The 17836-nt window shown below is 37.4% G+C and overlaps 1 non-coding gene across 1 annotated transcript; it reads left to right on the top strand.

The window, feature by feature from the left end:
* The first annotated feature begins 431 nt into the window (after window positions 1-431).
* LOC128665279 (5S ribosomal RNA) lies at window positions 432-550 on the top strand. Its single transcript, XR_008403050.1, has one exon. It is a non-coding gene; the product is annotated as a 5S ribosomal RNA (ribosomal RNA).
* The last annotated feature ends 17286 nt before the right edge of the window (window positions 551-17836 follow it).

Raw genomic sequence — 17836 nt, 5'->3', positions numbered from 1 at the left:
AAGGTTTGCAGTCTGACAGTAAATTCTCTCTTTGTTCAGACCTTGTAACAAGATCAGCATAGATCGTGTAATAAGTAAAAGATGAAACTAGCAAGTCTGTCCTTTATATAGAATATGTCTTGTTTCCGCTTTTTATTCTCTTAGATTAGCAAGCATATCTAAAAATTGGCATCTAGAAATGACATCTAAAAATGACACCTTAACATATACGCTAAAATGGCTTGATTATGACAGATAAGGGAATGTTTTAACAACATTCCGACTACTATCCAATGAAATTGAGCCTATTATACACACCCCTGCCCCATCCAATAGAAACCAAGCCCCAACTGAGATTATACCCAATAGAAACAGCTGAAAAACGGCTTGGAGATGACAGTAAACTCTCTTTCTTATCAGATCATGATGAGAAATAGGGCTAATAGAGAAATGTCTACCGCCACACTGCCTTGAATGCACTCAATCCCGTCTGATCTTGGAAGTTAAGCAGGGCCAGGCCTGGTCAGTACCTGGATGGGAGACCGCCTGGGAACACCAGGTGCGGTAGGAAATTTTTTGAAATAATAGGTATGAAGTCATAACTACAAAGGCTGGGTTTGTAAATATATTTTTCCAAATTTGGAACTCTGTATTCTAACATATGAATTTTCGTATTTTCTCTGAATAAAAGTGATCAGATGCAGACAGAGCTTGACAAAATAAGGATACCATCTAAATGTATTATAATGGATTTTTTAATCACAGATTTTTAAACTATAAACTATATGTTTTAAACACACATTTAAGGTCAGTAAAACAGGAAGTGCTTAACAAACACAATTTTATGGCCAGCAATCAGTCTGGTATAAAAAGACCACTACTAACACCATAAAACCAGTCTTGATAAAGGTCTCTTTGTGACCAAAACGCGTCGACTGGTAAGCACAATTTAATTTTCTATTTATCTAAAAACAATCTACACCATCATATTTTTCTTTTACAGAAGGATCATCCAGGGATTATAACAAAATATTTGCCAAGAAGAATTTGGGTTGGAAAACGGCTAGCAAGTACTGGCACTGCTATTCAGTATAAAACACTTGGCTAACAAGTACTGACACTGCTATTCAGTATAAAACCCTTGGCTAGCAAGTACTGACACTGCTATTCAGTATAACACACTTGGCTAGCAAGTACTGACACTGCTATTCAGTATAAAACACTTGGCTAGCAAGTACTGGCACTGCTATTCAGTATAAAACACTTGGCTAGCAAGTACTGACACTGCTATTCAGTATAAAACACTTGGCTAGCAAGTACTGACACTGCTATTCAGTATAAAACACTTGGCTAGCAAGTACTGACACTGCTATTCAGTATAAAACACTTGGCTAGCAAGTACTGACACTGCTATTCGCTATAAAACACTTGGCTAGCAAGTACTGACACTGCTATTCAGTATAAAACACTTGGCTAGCAAGTACTGACACTGCTATTCAGTATAACACACTTGGCTAGCAAGTACTGACACTGCTATTCAGTATAAAACACTTGGCTAGCAAGTACTGGCACTGCTATTCAGTATAAAACACTTGGCTAGCAAGTACTGACACTGCTATTCGGTATAAAACACTTGGCTAGCAAGTACTGACACTGCTATTCAGTATAAAACACTTGGCTAGCAAGTACTGACACTGCTATTCGGTATAAAACACTTGGCTAGCAAGTACTGACACTGCTATTCGGTATAAAACACTTGGCTAGCAAGTACTGACACTGCTATTCAGTATAAAACACTTGGCTAACAAGTACTGACACTGCTATTCAGTATAAATCACTTGGCTAGCAAGTACTGACACTGCTATTCAGTATAAAACACTTGGCTAGCAAGTGCTGACACTGCTATTCAGTATAAAACACTTGGCTAGCAAGTACTGACACTGCTATTCAGTATAAAACACTTGGCTAGCAAGTACTGACACTGCTATTCAGTATAAAACACTTGGCTAGCAAGTACTGACACTGCTATTCAGTATAAAACACTTGGCTAGCAAGTACTGACACTACTATTCAGTATAAAACACTTGGCTAACAAGTACTGACACTGCTATTCAGTATAAAACACTTGGCTAGCAAGTACTGACACTGCTATTCAGTATAAAGCACTTGGCTAGCAAGTACTGACACTGCTATTCGGTATAAAACACTTGGCTAACAAGTACTGACACTGCTATTCAGTATAAAACACTTGGCTAACAAGTACTGACACTGCTATTCAGTATAACACACTTGGCTAGCAAGTACTGACACTGCTACTCAGTATAAAACACTTGGCTAGCAAGTACTGACACCGCTATTCAGTATAAAACACTTGGCTAGCAAGTACTGACACTGCTATTCAGTATAAAACACTTGGCTAGCAAGTGCTGACACTGCTATTCAGTATAAAACACTTGGCTAGCAAGTACTGACACTGCTATTCAGTAAAAAAAACATGGCTAGCAAGTACTGACACTGCTATTCAGTATAAAACACTTGGCTAGCAAGTACTGACACTGCTATTCAGTATAAAACACTTGGCTAGCAAGTACTGACACTGCTATTCAGTATAAAACACTTGGCTAACAAGTACTGACACTGCTATTCGGTATAAAACACTTGGCTAGCAAGTACTGACACTGCTATTCAGTATAAAACACTTGGCTAGCAAGTACTGACACTGCTATTCGGTATAAAACACTTGGCTAACAAGTACTGACACTGCTATTCAGTATAAAACACTTGGCTAAAAAGTACTGACAATGCTATTCAGTATAACAAACTTGGCTAGCAAGTACTGACACTGCTACTCAGTATAAAACACTTGGCTAGCAAGTACTGACACTGCTATTCAGTATAAAACACTTGGCTAGCAAGTACTGATACTGCTATTCAGTATAAAACACTTGGCTAGCAAGTACTGACACTGCTATTCAGTATAAAACACTTGGCTAGCAAGTACTGACACTGCTATTCAGTATAAAACACTTGGCTAGCAAGTACTGACACTGCTATTCAGTATAAAACACTTGGCTAGCAAGTACTGACACTGCTATTCAGTATAAAACACTTGGCTAGCAAGTACTGACACTGCTATTCAGTATAAAACACTTGGCTAGCGAGTACTGACACTGCTATTCAGTATAAAACACTTGGCTAGCAACTACTGACACTGCTATTCAGTATAAAACACTTGGCTAGCAAGTACTGACACTGCTATTCAGTATAAAACACTTGGCTAACAAGTACTGACACTGCTATTCAGTATAACACACTTGGTTAGCAAGTACTGACACTGCTATTCAGTATAAAACACTTGGCTAGCAAGTACTGACACTGCTATTCAGTATAAAACACTTGGCTAGCAAGTACTGACACTGCTATTCAGTATAAAACACTTGGCTAGCAAGTACTGACACTGCTATTCAGTATAAAACACTTGGCTAGCAAGTACTGACACTGCTATTCAGTATAAAACACTTGGCTAGCAAGTACTGACACTGCTATTCAGTATAAAACACTTGGCTAACAAGTACTGACACTGCTATTCAGTATAACACACTTGGTTAGCAAGTACTGACACTGCTATTCAGTATAAAACACTTGGCTAGCAAGTACTGACACTGCTATTCAGTATAAAACACTAGGCTAGCAAGTACTGACACTGCTATTCAGTATAAAACACTTGGCTAGCAAGTACTGACACTGCTATTCAGTATAAAACACTTGGCTAGCAAGTACTGACACTGCTATTCAGTATAAAACACTTGGCTAGCAAGTACTGACACTGCTATTCAGTATAAAACACTAGGCTAGCAAGTACTGACACTGCTATTCAGTATAAAACACTAGGCTAGCAAGTACTGACACTGCTATTCAGTATAAAACACTTGGCTAGCAAGTACTGACACTGCTATTCAGTATAAAACACTTGGCTAGCAAGTACTGACACTGCTATTCAGTATAAAACACTTGGCTAGCAAGTACTGACACTGCTATTCAGTATAAAACACTAGGCTAGCAAGTACTGACACTGCTATTCAGTATAAAACACTTGGCTAGCAAGTACTGACACTGCTATTCAGTATAAAACACTTGGCTAGCAAGTACTGACACTGCTATTCAGTATAAAACACTTGGCTAGCAAGTACTGACACTGCTATTCAGTATAAAACACTAGGCTAGCAAGTACTGACACTGCTATTCAGTATAAAACACTAGGCTAGCAAGTACTGACACTGCTATTCAGTATAAAACACTTGGCTAGCAAGTACTGACACTGCTATTCAGTATAAAACACTTGGCTAGCAAGTACTGACACTGCTATTCAGTATAAAACACTAGGCTAGCAAGTACTGACACTGCTATTCAGTATAAAACACTTGGCTAGCAAGTACTGACACTGCTATTCAGTATAAAACACTTGGAAAATCACCATAACTATTGCTGTTAGGATTCACCACACTTTAAGGATTATTGTTTTTTCTTAAAGAGACACACTACTTATTATAATTTATTGTTGGATTATTTTTTCTATTAAGTTTTCACTGTTGTACTATTTTTTGAACTATTATTTACATTTATATAAGTCACTATTGGAACACACCACAATGTTTTTGTAAATTTTTGGTTTTTCCTTTTTCACAATCTTTGTTCTTAATTCACGTTATTTGAAGATCAACATATTTTTTTGGCCATTAATATATTTTTTGTACACTATTTTTTGCACACAACTTTTTTGATACACATTTTGTACATTGGCATTTTGCTGTCACAATATTTTTCACTTGACTATGCGTATGTGTTAAACACACAGTTAAAGGTCTTACTCAGAGCCTTACACATTAGTAACTATTGGCAATATTTAGGAGTATTGCATAAAATCGAGAACATTATTGGTTAGATAATATTATATAACTGACTAATATATTTCACCTATTATGTGTATGTGGTAAACACAAAGTTGAATTTTTGATGTGAGCTTTATACTTAATTTGGAATTTTTTAGGAATATTTTTAAGAGCAATGTTTGCACAATTTTAAATGCCATATCTGCTACATAACTATTTGTTTTAACTATTTATTTAGCTATATATATATCAGCTGGTAAATATTTTGCCCCTCTCCCATACACTGATTACTGGTCTGAAAATGTGGTCTATTCTGGGGGACCCCATTTAAAAGCTATTTTAACACAACAGTACTCAAAAGTCACAAATTCTTATTTTATAAGATAGAGAGTTGGAATGGCACTACAACCCATAGAAAATTAACCCTGATGCCTAGTACAATGCCCTGGCCACAGATCCTGAAATGGGAGAGGTGCAGGACTTAAAGCCACACAGACCAATATCCATACACACACTAAACCTATATATTTGGTGGAAGAATATTACTATGATGTACCAGTCAGTAAAAAAAAATACTAGCCAGAAAGCTCCATATATACACTCACACACTCTCACTGGTGTAATTATGTCACTCTCCAAATATAAAATATACTATTGCTATTTGTTTAAAGTTTTTTAGATGCACAAGTAAGGTCCACTAATTATATTCCTACTCTAAGTAGATGTACCCCACATCTACATAAAATGAACATACAAAATAAGAAAAGCAGAAAAGTTAAATTAGTTTATTCATTCTAAATAATAAAAAAAAGTTTAATTCACAATTGATTGCTTATTAAAACACACACTTATCCACACACGTGCACCAATACACATGTGCAACCATATAAATACATACACACACACACGGTCACCCATATAAAAACACATACACACATGTACCAATACACATGTGCAATAGGGTAGATTTCGGATCCTGGCCTGGTGAAGACAAGGTAGGAAGATCTTCAGGGGCTTAGTGTTAGGTTTATTTAAGGGGGGTTTGGGTTAGATTAGGGGTATGTGGGTGGTGGGTTGTAATGTTGGGGGGGGGTTGTATGTTTTTTTTTACAGGCAAAAGAGCTGAATTCTTTGGGGCATGCCCCGCAAAGGGCCCTTTTCAGGGCTGGTAAGGTAAAAGAGCTTTTCTATTTTAATTTTAGAATAGGGTAGGGCATTTTTTTATTTTGGGGGTCTTTGTTATTTTATTAGGTTGCTTAGAGTAGGTGTAATTAGTTTAAAATTGTTGTAATATTTTTCTAATGTTTGTAAATATTTTTTTATTTTTTGTAACTTAGTTCTTTTTTTATTTTTTGTACTTTAGTTAGTTTATTTCATTGTATTTATTTGTAGGTATTGTATTTAATTAATTTATTGATAGTGTAGTGTTAGGTTTAAATGTAGATAATTGTAGGTAGTTTATTTAATTTGTTTATTGATAGTGTAGTGTTAGGTTTAATTGTAACTTAGGTTAGGATTTATTTTACAGGTAATTTTGTAATTATTTTAACTAGGTAACTATTAAATAGTTATTAACTATTTAATAGCTATTGTACCTGGTTAAAATAATTACAAAGTTGCCTGTAAAATAAATATTATTTTTTTTTTGAAAATCAGCTTTATTTCTATAAAGATCGGTTTACAAGCATTGGAGACGCAGCTCCTCTACAATATACAAAGGCTGATTCATTTTTTGAAACATAAAACAATTCTTACGTACACCACATGTCGAATTATAAATGTCCGTAAGATGATCCAGTATATGTGGTGGGTTAACCAGATGATTTATAAAGAATAAATATTCTATAATAATAACAACAACCTTAATAATAGTGAATTAACATACAATCGGTAGATGCGGATTATTGGTAAACACTTGTTTTGTTTGTTTATCTGTTGGAGTGATGGTATCTTGCTATTCCATGTCAACCAAATATTTATACCTAAAGGGCTCTATTCCTATCTTTATTTTGTCGTGGAAATATAGTGTTCCCATAGTGAGGTTATTTCTGCAAATATGTGCGTGGTATTATGTTGTAAGTAGTGGTTTTCTTCCAACGATATTAATTCCGACGTTTTTAATTTCCACATGTGTTTATGAGGGATGTCTTTACTTTTACAATTTTTAGCTATGAGGAGTTTAAAACTATTCGTCATTATGGTGAATAATTTTAGAAATGGTTTGTATTTTATGGGGGGTGGTTTATTCAATAGCCATATTAGGGGATCTAACGGGAATTGAAAGTCTAAAATTCCCTCAATTTCTGCAATAATCTGTCTCCAGAATGTCTGTAGTGTCGAGCACCACCACCACATATGTGCCATATCGCTACCCACATGCCCACATCTCCAGCATTTATTACTAGATTTATGGAAGAGTTTATAACGTCTGCAGGGTGTATAATACCATCTATGTAGTATTTTGAGATTTAATTCAACTATACTTGAAGAGCTTGAAGTCTTCATGGTGCATAGAAATATCTGTGAGCAAGTCTGGGGAAGGATAATCTTGCATAGATCTCTTTCCCATGCTTCCATGTATCCCAGTACCTGTCCAGGTTGTGTGTGAGTCAGTAGTCTATATATCTTTGAGATAGTGTGTCTCGGAGTTGGGTTTTGAGTAAACAAAAGCTCAAAATTAGTAAGGGGTCTAATCATGTTCCGAGAGTGAGGGTGTTGGGTAAGAAAATGATGAGTTCTTTAATAGGTGTACCAATTTGTGAAGCAGCTAAATCCCTGAGACACTAGGGTCTCTCGTTTTATCACCTGTTCATTATCTATGAGAGAATGTATGGATATATCTGTCTGTTTTTCGTTATTCGAAGTTCGTGTTGTAGTTAGATCTAAACTAAACTCTCCATTGGTCGTTGAGGTAAGAGGAGATGGCTTAGAGGAAATGTGAGGGTAATGTATTAAGGTTTCTTGCCATATTTTAAAAGTTTCAAGTAGAAGTGGATTCGTAGTGACCATAGTGGTCCTAGTATTGATAAATGACCAGCATAACTCACTAATACTGTGGGTATGAAGACTATCTAGTTCTATAGTTACCCATCGCTTATTATATGAATTGGTGTATAAGTCCAGAATTCTCTGTAGAAATATAGTGGTCCTATATGCCTGTAAATCAGGCATGCCTAGCCCGCCTTGTCCTTTATGTTTCATCATGACTTTTTTGTTAATCCTTGGGTGTTTTCTGTTCCAGGTAAATTTACTAAAGGCATTCTGTAAAGATGAAATATATGTTCTAGGGACAGGAATAGGGAGCGTTTGCAGGAGGTACAGGATACGTGGGAACAAATTCATTTTTATTAAGTTAATCCGTCCCAACCATGAGATGTGTTTGTTCCTCCACCTGGATAAGTCGTTTATTATTCTCTCTCTCAGTGGTATGAAATTAGATTCAAATATCAAGCTTAATTTGGGGGTCAGATTAATGCCCAGATATTTAAGGGAGTAGGAGCACCATTTAAAGGGATTTATTTTTCTGACTATATTTAATGATTCAGTGGGTAGGGTAATATTTAATATCTCAGATTTGGGTAGATTTATTAAAAAATTTGACAAGGTATGGAAAGTCTGAAGTTCTTCAATTAAAGCGGGGATTGCTCTTTCAGGGTTGGTCATTGTAAGGAGAATGTCGTCAGTGTAGTGTTTGTAAATCCAGGTGGTTTAGAAATATATCTGACACAGAGTCCATTTATACAGCAACTAACTACACACTTTATTTCCTGCTTCCTCACTCCAACAACACTGTCCCCGCCCCTGCTTCTTTGCAGCAATTATATACATTTACAAGTCAGAGCACAAACCAGGAAGAAAGCATTATATATTATAATATCACAACAAACACCATATCTCTCCCTTACTTTAGATTAGAAACATAACAATTAAACTAAACATAAATATAACTATATATATATATACTATGCTTAATATCTAGAAATAAGACCAACTATATTTCACATAAAAGAGTTGCATGATTTAGTTGTGGCTTGACACACAATACAATTTCTCACCAACTTTTCTGCTTGTTGATCTATTGATGGAAACCACACTTTTTCTCGCAATAAACTTTTCATTTTAACTATTCCTTGGTGACCTTCATGTGCTAAGGATAATACTTGCTGTTGTAAACATGTCGGAATGACTAGTCGATTACCTCGCAAGATAATACTGTTGTCATTATTCACTGAGAATTCTTTGCTAAATCTTGCAAATGACTTCAACTCTTTTCCATGTATTTTGTCAGAATCAGCTGTGTACCATTTTCCATTCCGAACTAATACAGTTTTTGCAGTATAGGATCAGCTAATGTTGCTTGTTGTATTTCTTCTAAACTCAATGCTTTAGGTATAGCATGATTAGTAACAAAATTGATTTATTCCTCTGCATCCATGGAACTTGGTGAACTTGTGAATGAGTCTGTTGATATAGGATGTCGAGACATATAGTCTGCTGTGTTCTCTTTTCCAGATTTGTAAACCACAGTAAAATTATATGGTTGTAGTCTGAAACCCCATCTTTCTATTCTAGCGGGCGGTTTGGATTTTGGATTATTCCAGATCAACTGTAAAGGCTTATGATCTGTGATCAGTGTGAATGGACAACCATATAAATATAAATGAAAGTATTCACAACTCCAAACTATTGCCAGAGCTTCACGTTCTGTTTGAGAATAACGTTTTTCCACATCATTTAAAGAACGGCTACCATAAGCAATTATATAATGCTTGCCTTTGTCTCTCTGTGCCAGAATAGCACCTAAACCAACAGGGCTAGCATCTACTAAAAGAATAGTTTGCCGTTGAGGGTTAAAATAGGACATTGTCTTGTCACTGGTCAAACTCTGTTTCAGTTGTTGAAAAGCTTGTTGTTCAGTTTCAGTCCAACGCCATGGCACACTTTTCTTTGTTAACTCTCTTAAAGGTGTGGCAATAGTAGAGAAATTAGGGATAAATCGAGAACAGTAGTTTACCATCCCTAGGAAACTTCTGACTTCACTTGCGTCTATTGGAGGATTTGCATTCTGAATTGCTTTCACTTTCTTTGGGTCTGCTGATATGCCTTCAGCTGAAAAAACAAATCCATAAAATTCTAGTTTAGTTTTGTTAAATTCACACTTACTACAATTTAAGGTAAGTCCTTTCTCATGAAGTCGCTCAAAAACTGCTGTGAGATTTTTATCATGGTCCTCTTGAGTAGCTCCAAACACAATGATATCATAGCTGAAGTTTTTAACTCCTGGAATTCCAGATAATGTTTGCTGTATTGCATTTTGAAATACTTCAGCAGCAGAAGAAACACCAAAACTTAGGCGCTTGTATCTCCACAATCCTGTGTGTGTTGAGAATGTAGTTATATATCTACTTGTTGGATCCAATTCCAGTTGATGATAGCCTGATTTTAAATCAAGTTTGGAGAAAACTTTCGCCTGGTTGAGATCATGAATTATATCATCTAATGTTGGAGTAACGTGGCGCTCCCTGATAATGGCAGTGTTGGCTTGCCTCATGTCTATGCAAATTCTTACACTATTTGGGTCTTTGGGTTTTGGCATTGATACTATTGGGGAGACCCATGGAGTTGGCCCCTGCACTCTTTCGATGATTCCTTGTGTTTCAAGGTTCCTGAGTTCAGCGTCAACCTTGTGCCTTAGATGAAATGGAATTCTTCTGTGTGGTTGTATTACAGGTTTTATATGCGGATTAATATGCAGCTGTACTTGAAAATCTTTCAATTTACCAATGCCATTAAACAAATGGGAATACTGCTGTACTAACCGATCTGCTACAGATCCTGTGTCCTTTCTAGGTGAAATTGCATTCATAAGCTTTATAAGTCCCAAACTGGATGAAGTTTCAAAACTCAGAAGAGAAGAATTTTGACCCTTTACAACATAAAACATAGTTGCTGTTTTGTTGTGTTTAAATGCACATGTGGCTGTAAATTTACCAATGACATTAAGGGGTTTAGTTGATCCATATGCATATATATTTATTTTACTCTGTAATAACTGTGGTTGTGGTTTTAACATGTGAAATGTTTGTTCACCCACTAAATTGACAGCAGATCCTGAATCAATCAATGCAGTGATTTTAGTGTCATTAATGAGTACATCAACTTGTGGCTGAGTTAGGTTACACGTGTTGTTTACTACAAATACATATTTGTCATCATTGTTTGAATATTGTCCTTTTTGATCAGGAGATCTGACTAGATTTACTTTCCACTGTTCTGATGTATGTGGCTCAGTATGTGATTGAGGTATCTGATACAGTTTTGTTCTACATTGCTTTGCAAAGTGATTAAATTTCCCACATGCCCTGCATTGCTTATTCCTTGCAGGGCAAGTCCCATTATGTGGATAGAAACCCCCACAGTTCCTGCATAACACACATGAGGTCTCTTTCTTTCTTGTGGACTGTACTGTTAAACTGTCTTTTTGAACTCTATTTGTAATAAACTGATCTTCAGTAGATCTATTTTCTATGCTTGCAGCTTGCCTGTCAGCAATTTCTAATGTTCTGCCATAATCAAGCAAATCTTTTAAAGATAGTTCAGATTGTCTCAGTGCATATTTCCTAAGTTTTGAAGAAGTGCAGCTTTGTATTATCTGTGCTTTAATCTCATTTTCAACATTAGAAAACTCACAATTCTTTGCTATTAAACGTAACCTGGTTTGAAATGCATCTAAAGGTTCATCACCCTGTTGTGTTGTGTTGCCTGTCTGAATGTGTATATTTCATACTGAGTGTTCTTTTTAGGGAGAAAATATGTTGTCAGTTTATCTTTAACATCATTGTATGAGTCAGTGGTTGCAGACAAGGTATCATAAATGTCATACACTTTTTCTCCAGCTAAATGAAGCAGTAAAGCCTTTTTTCTGTTTGCATCAGTAACATCCAAAGCAATAAGATAATTTTCAAATCTCTGAATCCATTTTAGCCATCTTGGGCCTACTGAGCTTAGTTCTGCATCAGAATCAAACACAGGGAAGTTGTATTCATTACATGCAGCCATTCTTGTGTGTATTGCAGCAGGTTACTCACTGTAAAGCAATAGGGTTCAAACATAATCCTCGTCGCCAAAATGTAGTGTTTGTAAATCCAGGTGGTTTAGAAATATATCTGACACAGAGTCCATTTATACAGCAACTAACTACACACTTTATTTCCTGCTTCCTCACTCCAACAACACTGTCCCCGCCCCTGCTTCTTTGCAACAATTATATACATTTACAAGTCAGAGCACAAACCAGGAAGAAAGCATTATATATTATAATATCACAACAAACACCATAGTCAGCATATAGGGAGATTAAGTAATTATGTTCCTTGATTGTGATGCCGTCGATATTGGTGTTATTACGAATTTTGGTGGCTATAGTTTCGATCATGCAGGCAAATAATAATGGGGAAAGAGGGCAACCCTGTCTTGTCCCGTTTGTGATAGTGAAGGGGTCCGATAATATTCCGTTTAAACATATTGTCGCACTTGGTTGTGTATACAAGGCAAATATCCGGTGTAGCATCTTATCACCGAAACCTAGATGTTGCAAGGTAAGATTTAGGTAATCCCAGGCGACACGGTCAAAAGCCTTGTCAGCATCTGTGGATAGTATGACTAAAGGGGTATTGTTTTCTTGTGCGTGATGAATAAGATTTAAAGCCCTAACCGTGCCGTCCTTTGCCTCTCTCCCGGGGATAAATCCCACCTGATCTGAACCTATCAGATCCGTAATAAATGTATTTATTCTCGTCGCGAGGATTCTGGCGTAAATTTTTAAGTCTGTGTTTATTAAAGATATGGGTCTATAATTGGCCGTATTGTCTGTCGCCTTCCCCGTTTTGGAATCATTATGATATGGGTCTCTAGGGCCGCATGAGAAAAAGAGTGCGTGTTGTTGATGGAGGCGTAATATGATAAAAGTTGGGGGGCTAACAAATCTTTGAATTTGGTGTAATAGGCATATGAAAAGCCATCCAGGCCAGGTGACCTACCCATTGGTAGATCCTTGATAGAATCAAGTATTTCTTCTATAGATATTGGCTCTTCTAACTGCGTTTTTTGGTCTAGTGTAAGTTTTGGTAAATGTAATTGTGAGAGGTAGGTTTCTATATTGGCTTGGCGCTGTATTATGTTTTGTGGGGTATTGGGAGTTAGATTATAAAGGTCTCTAAAGTACTCTTGGAAAGTTGCAGCTATAGATTGGGAAGAGTGGTGGGACTGTCCTTGTTTATCTTTAATCTGCAGAATATATCTAGCCCTCAATCTATTCTTGACAAGTCTAGCTAAGGCCCTACCAGGTTTATTGTAGGTGTAATATGCATGTCATTTGAGAAAGAATTGTTGTTTGTGAAGTTCCCTATTTAAAAGTGTAGCTAGCTCTCTCTTTTTGTTAGTTAGGAGTTCCAAAGTTTGCAAGGCAGATGGGTCCTGTTTATGTTGTGTTTCTAGGTCCTCTATAGATTTTATCAAAAGATTTGTAGATTCTCTCTTAATTTTATTTAGTCGTGCCTTCTGGGAAATATAGCCCTCATATAACTGTCTTATGTGCCTCCCATAAGTTCTCTGAGGAGATGTCAGGTGTGGAATTGAAATGAAAATACTCTGTAATGTTTTCAGCTATTTTAGTTTGTATTTCTAGATCATTAAGCATGTGGTCGTCCATTTTACAAATGTAATTTTTAATGGGTTTAGAGGGCCATGTAAATGAGCATTGTATAATATTGTGGTTGGTCCATGTTACTGGAAGCATTTTTGCATTACTAAACATAGTCAGGCTTGTTATGTCTGTAAAAATATAATCTATGCGGGTATAGATCTTGTGAGGGTAAGAATAGAATGAGTAATCACGAGTTTCTGGATGTAACGTTCTCCAAATGTCTTTTAATGTGAGTTGTTTTAAGAGCCCATTTACCTTTCGTATCACAGATGTTGGTGTCGATGAGTGTGTAGATGAACAGTCGACCTGTGGTTCTAATGCAATATTGAGGTCTCCCCCTGTTATTATAGAGCCTGTAGAGAACTCAAGAATATCATTTGCTAGTTTTTTTAAAAATTGATATTGACGTGTAGGTGGGGCATACAGGGACATAAGTGTCACAGGGCGTCCATATAACAAACCATTAACCAATATGTATCGGCCCTCTATATCTCTATAAACTTTGGTTTCCTGAAAGGGAGTTTCTTTTTTAAGGAGGATTCCTACCCCTTGGGTCTTACGTTTGGGATGAGAGGCGTAGAAACATGTTCCAAATTTGTATTGGAAGGTTTTAGGTTCTCTACCTTTTAAGAAATGGGTCTCCTGCAAAAGTATTATATCCCCCTTCAATCTCTTAAACTCTGTAAGGGCAATGTTCCGTTTTATAGGTGAATTTAGACCTTTGGCATTTACAGATAAAATGTGCATGTGGTTATCTACCTTGTTACTCATCATGTTGGGGGTTTACATAGAAATATCGGATTATAGCATGGTACCAAAGTAGAGGGTAGAAGAGCTTATGCAGTTTATGGGAGTTAGTCCCAACACTCCAACCATTTTGTATCATATCCGCAAGAATGAAAGGTGAAGGTTGTAACATAAGGTTAAACATCAACATTACAAACATTAAAAACAATAACAATAACTTTTTAAACATTAACATGAATACTGGATTTGCCAATGCGTGGACAAAGACAGTGTCTCCAGTCCACGCACACGCAAATAAAAGGGGGGGGATAAAAGTGACTCTCTCCACTACATCCCACGAGTCCAATATTATCAGTGCTCCTTAACTTGTCTGGTGGTGAAAAAGCACTGACGTCGGGGAACTAAAAAGTGTAGCAGGAGTGATAAGTGGGGGAGCAACGGACTACAATATAGTGATATACAAAATTGTTAAACATTTACAATCTATCTCAGGAGACCACTATGTGTATAAATCAGTAATCAAATTATAGCATAACATAGTACTTCACTTCAAGTATGTAGCTGTTATAGGTATTACATTGCAAGAGACAGTTTCCTCAGCAGCTAGTACCGAGGAAAGGGATCTCAGTCTTAGTCCTACTTTACTTATCTGTCCATGAAGACGATGAAAAGAAAAGGAAACTTAGCTCGGTGTATCAAATTGGAGGGTGTTGGATTTTGTCCATTTGTTTGGATGATGATTTCTTATGAACCATTGACCATTGTTGTCTTCCTTCTTTTATTATGTTGCGCTGTGACGGAGGGTGTGAAGCTGTTTCCTCCCCACTTTCTAGATGTGGTTGTTGAAATTTCACGTTGAGAGCTTTGGACAGTGGTTCTAAGTCAGAGATGTCCCTATAGATTTGATGTTTCCCGGCATGTGGGATAATAATGCTGAAAGGGAATCCCCATCGATATTTAATTTTATGTTCTTGTAGGGTTGACGTGATGAATCTTGCTGCCTTCCGTTTTTCGATGGTTGCGGAGCACAGATCTTGGTAGATTTGAATATCATGTTCTCGGAACATGATCGTGCGTGATGTTCTAGCTGCATTCCATATCAGTTCTCTATCTCTGTAGTGTAAGAGTTTCACTATGATATCTCTTGGTGGAGCAGATAAAACAGGTCTAGGGTTGAGGGCTCTATGAGCTCTTTCGATGGAGACCTCTGAGATTTGAGTAGTATGCGTCAGGGTGTTAAAGAATTCTATGAGGTAGGGCAGCAAGCTGTTGGAATCTACTTCTTCTGAAATACCTCTTAGTCTCAAGTTATTGCGTCTCCCTCGGTTCTCTAAGTCCTCTACTTTCTCTTGTAGGGACTGTATAGATGCGGAATGTTGTGCTAAGCATGTCTCAGATAAAGAAACCATGTTACTTAATGTATCCTGTTCTGCCTCCACGTCGTCTATTCTAGAGCATAGATCATTAATGTCTCTTTTTATAGCTGAACGTTCCGATTTTATAAAGGTTTTCAAATCCGCAATATCCGATTTGGAGGATAGATTTTGCATTGTGGATTGAATGTGCAGTAGTTGTTCTTGTGGGATCATTGTGGATTGTGGAGGTGTTTGAAGTTCTAATTGTGTGCCTGTTTTAGATGGTGATAGGTTGTTGTTCCCCTCACCTGTGTGCTCTTGTGAAATGAAGAAAGAGTTAAGGTTCCCTGTTTGAGTAGGGGGTTTAGTGCTTTTCTCCCCCTTAGTAAGGCGTTTGGAAGCCATAGTGATAGATTCAGGACAGGGTATTACAGATAGTTTTCTGGATTCAAATGCAGCAGTGTATACTCAGCTGGGTATCGTATAGTTGTAGTGTATCTGCACTATTATTGTCCTTCTGTTCCCTTCATTAATGTGATATACCCTATAGAAGGGTTAAATATCAAGTATCTAAGTATATGTGCCAATGATTGCCGTTCCCCTCTGCACTGTAAGATAATATATATATCAGTTCTTATATCGTGGCCTTCAGACCAAACCATGTGACAGTGCAAAGTTGCGTGTTAAGTTATACTTCGTTATTTAGTTTTGACCCATACAGTTAGTTCACAGATTATGTTAGGTAGAGCTTTAGGCAGTGTAGTATCACTCACATTTATATCATATTATTTGTCACAAGTCTCCTCCATCAGACCGGAACCTCTTCGATATGTTGATTCTGCAGGGAATGAACGGGACAAGCAGGCGTGTCAAGATGGCGGCGGTCCGCAACGCCGATGCGGCTTTAGTAATGAGTTAGGTATGCGTTTTCCTTATTTTGGTCTCTGGTAGTCTCCGGGCAAATGGGTGTGCTGATAGAGGGAATCGGTGGTCAGATCCGGCTCACCGATTCATATTATTTTGGTCCGTCGCTTCAGGCTAAGTATCCGCTTATGCTGGTTGCTGGCGTCTGAAGGTTAGGGCTTAGTAGCGGATTAAAGATGAGATGTCACTTTTCTTTGTCACCACATGTTCTTGATGTGTGTGGGAGCCTATGGGTCAGGGATTTTCAAGTTTAAGGCATCTCCTAGTCTGCAGTGGAGAACAGTCTTTGCGGAGCTATGTGTCTACACGTCCATGTTCCTGCATGGCCAAGCTCCGCCCCCCGCCTGTAAAATAAATATTAATCCTGAAATAGCTACAATATAATTATAATTTATATTGTAGCTATATTAGGGTTTATTTTAACGGTAAGTATTTAGCTTTAAATAGGAATAATTTATTTAATAAGAGTTAATTTATTTTGTTAGATTTAAATTATATTTAACTTAGGGGGGTGATAGTATTAGGGTTAGACTTAGCTTTAGGGGTTAATACATTTATTAGAGTAGCAGTGAGATCCGGTCGGCAGATTAGGGGTTAATTATTGTAGGTAGGTGGAGGCGACGTTGGGGGCGGCAGATTAGGGGTTAATAAATATAATATAGGGTCGGCGGTGTTAGGGGCAGCAGATTAGGGGTACATAGGTTGCGGCGGTGTACGGAGCGGCAGATTAGGGGTTAATAATAATATGCAGGGGTCAGCGATAGCGGGGGCGGCAGATTAGGGGTTAATAAGTGTAAGGTTAGGGGTGCTTAGACTCGGGGTACATGTTAGAGTGTTAGGTGCAGACTTAGGAAGTGTTTCCCCATAGGAAACAATGGGGCTGCGTTAGGAGCTGAACGCTGCTTTTTTGCAGGTGTTAGGTTTTTTTTCAGCTCAAACTGCCCCATTGTTTTCTATGGGGGAATGGTGCACAAGTACGTTTTTGAAGCTGGCCGCGTCCGTAAGCACCGCTGGTATTTAGAGTTGCAGTGGCGGTAAATTATGCTCTACGCTCCCTTTTTGGAGCCTAACGCAGCCATTCTGTGAACTCTAAATACCAGCGTTATTTAAAAGGTGCGGGGGAAAAAAAGCATGCGTAGCTAACGCACCCCTTTGGCCGCAGAACTCTAAATCTAGCCGATAGGGTTTATTTTATAGGTAAGTATTTAGATTTAAATAGGAATATTTTAATTAATAAT

Source organism: Bombina bombina, chromosome 6 (assembly GCF_027579735.1).
Source record: "Bombina bombina isolate aBomBom1 chromosome 6, aBomBom1.pri, whole genome shotgun sequence".
NCBI classification, from domain to species: domain Eukaryota; kingdom Metazoa; phylum Chordata; class Amphibia; order Anura; family Bombinatoridae; genus Bombina; species Bombina bombina.
Note: the sequence above shows the minus strand (reverse complement) of the source record. Positions and strands in the feature narration are given on the sequence as shown.